Source organism: Rhagoletis zephyria, unplaced genomic scaffold (assembly GCF_001687245.7).
Source record: "Rhagoletis zephyria isolate East Lansing unplaced genomic scaffold, Rhagoletis_zephyria_1.1 Rzeph_scaffold_00204, whole genome shotgun sequence".
NCBI classification, from domain to species: Eukaryota; Metazoa; Arthropoda; class Insecta; order Diptera; family Tephritidae; genus Rhagoletis; species Rhagoletis zephyria.
The window spans coordinates 243,930-246,498 of NW_016157288.1; the positions used below are offsets into that span (position 1 = coordinate 243,930).

A 2,569-nucleotide genomic window follows, 5' to 3' on the forward strand; every position below is an offset into this window, starting at 1 on the left:
GTGATGTGTTGTGTTGTGATGTGTTGTGTTGTGATGTGGTGTGTTGTTTTTTGTTGTATTGTATTGCTTTGTCATGTATTGTGTTGTAATGTGTTGTGTTGTGGTTTGTTGTATTGTATTGTGTTGTGTTATATTATGTTATATTCTGTTATGTTTTTCAACGCATTTCATCAATTCATTCACTTCATTCAATTCACTTCAATCAACTCAACTAAACTCAACCCAAACCGGCTCAGCTCAGCCCGCCTCAACTCCTCTTAATTAAAAAAGTTGAATTTCAACCGCTGGGCGAACACTAGTGCTATAAAAACCGCGAGTGTCAGATTTAAAAAAAGCAGTCACGCGACTTTGATTCTTCATAACTTCTTTTCTATTGCAAGCGCATACTTCACAACATATGTAACCTGATTTTTGTTAATAAACCAGCGAAAATTATGTGTCCGAATAAAAAATGATGAATCATGCGAAAGTTCGAACTAATTGAGAATGGCCCATATATGTACATACATATTTATATACAAATTTTAGCAATCGAAAATCTGAATAAGTTCAAAAAGTAAATAAAATTATTATTAGTTAAGCTGTGCAAAATTGTATTCGAATATGATAACTCTAAACCATATGCATTCAGGGAAAAAAGTTCTTAACAAAATAGTTGAAAATCGGGAATTAGCTACGTAAAATAACTCTTATAATCTGAATATGAGGTCAAAAAAAGGCAGAATATGTTTTAAGAATTTGAGAAATTTTCTTTTCTTATCAAATTTGGCCACATTTTATTGAATTTGGCTTCATGAAAAAGACTTAGAGTAGCTACTGGGCACAACTCTTCCTTCCCACTTTTTATGGAATGATATCCCACAACCTTTGTCTTCTTCTTGTTTGTGAGATATACTAAAAATAGTAAAAAGAAATCGTCGTCAAATTAGCTTAATTTTTATCTATTAAAATAACTATACAGTAGCTTACAAGTAATTTTAAATTCTGAGAATTTCTCTCATATTAGAGGATACTAAAGGACAAAAACGCCAACCATGGAAAAAGCTTGAAGTTTTTTGTAACTTTGGTAAACTAGTTTTTAGTTTGGTGGAAAATATTTACAAGTATAAATTTATCCCGCAGAAACTTCCAACTTTATCTAAAAATCAACTCTTTGCTATTTCCATTTATCTTATTTTATTAACTTTTTTGCCAGCCAAGGCATGATAATTCGTAACAATTGTTACAAAATATTACAAACTATATATGTATATTATTATATGTTTTTCTAATTACTNCCAACCATGGAAAAAGCTTGAAGTTTTTTGTAACTTTGGTAAACTAGTTTTTAGTTTGGTGGAAAATATTTACAAGTATAAATTTATCCCGCAGAAACTTCCAACTTTATCTAAAAATCAACTCTTTGCTATTTCCATTTATCTTATTTTATTAACTTTTTTGCCAGCCAAGGCATGATAATTCGTAACAATTGTTACAAAATATTACAAACTATATATATTATTATATGTTTTTCTAATTACTATGTGCATAATCATGCCAATAGAAATGATTTTTTAATTGATTTTACGATCAAATGTGCTGTACATACAGTATCGATACGTTGCTTGAATCCAATATCATTTATTAAATTTGCTATAACCTGAAATATACCAGCCAGAACTGCGATTGCTTTATAAAAAAGAGAACCGTTTTGAAATATGAGTGTTTTAACTCTCTAGAAAATAATTTATGCGACCTCACATACGCGGTTTTGCTTTATCTTGATACGCGGCTTTGCATCATGTTGATACGCGGTTTTTTTACTTTAAACGACGATATACATAAACATAAGCACGAAACTATGTATTTGTGACAAGAATTAACCATGTAAGATGAAAACTGCTGCAGTTTCATTTTATAAATTTTCTTTTTTATAGATAAATGCATAAGTAAGACAGTCCGGGTACGGTTCGGTTATTTGTACAATGCTTTTGGGTTATCGTATCCAAATGCGTGAAACGAATCAAAAAATTTCAACATATGCGTCTAGCCAAAGGATTAGGCTTTAATTTAAAGCAAAGATTTCGGTTTTAAATATGCACTTTTTTTTTGTAAATTTAGTGGTGGATTTTGCGCAAAATTACTGTGGATGGCGTAACCGGAGTTGGACTGACGAGGTTATTTTTTCTAGCGCGGCCGAAGGCCACCAACGCGGAAAGGAGTTTTGCGTAAAAATACAGCTGATGGCCTAACACGAGTTTAATTTTTCTTTGCGAAAATGCTTTTGAAATGGCCCCACAAGCACCTGTAGAAGGGTGGCTTTAATTAAATTTTTTACTATGCTCTTTTTAGTGAGTGTAGTTTTAGGTGGCACACCCCTTCTCCCCCGCTCCCNCCTGTAGAAGGGTGGCTTTAATTAAATTTTTTACTATGCTCTTTTTAGTGAGTGTAGTTTTAGGTGGCACACCCCTTCTCCCCCGCTCCCCACCAAAACATCATTGTACTGATACCCGAAGATTTCCCACACACAACATTAAATCTTCTGATGTATTGATTGATTGTTATAAATGTGGCAAGGTAGCTCTCAATT

At 32.5% G+C, this 2,569-nt stretch overlaps 1 protein-coding gene across 5 annotated transcripts in view; it reads right to left on the bottom strand.

The window, feature by feature from the left end:
• Pax (paxillin) overlaps positions 1 to 2,569 on the bottom strand; it is a 338,966-nt gene that overhangs the window by 210,762 nt on the left and 125,635 nt on the right. The gene's annotated exons all lie outside the window — the stretch shown is intronic.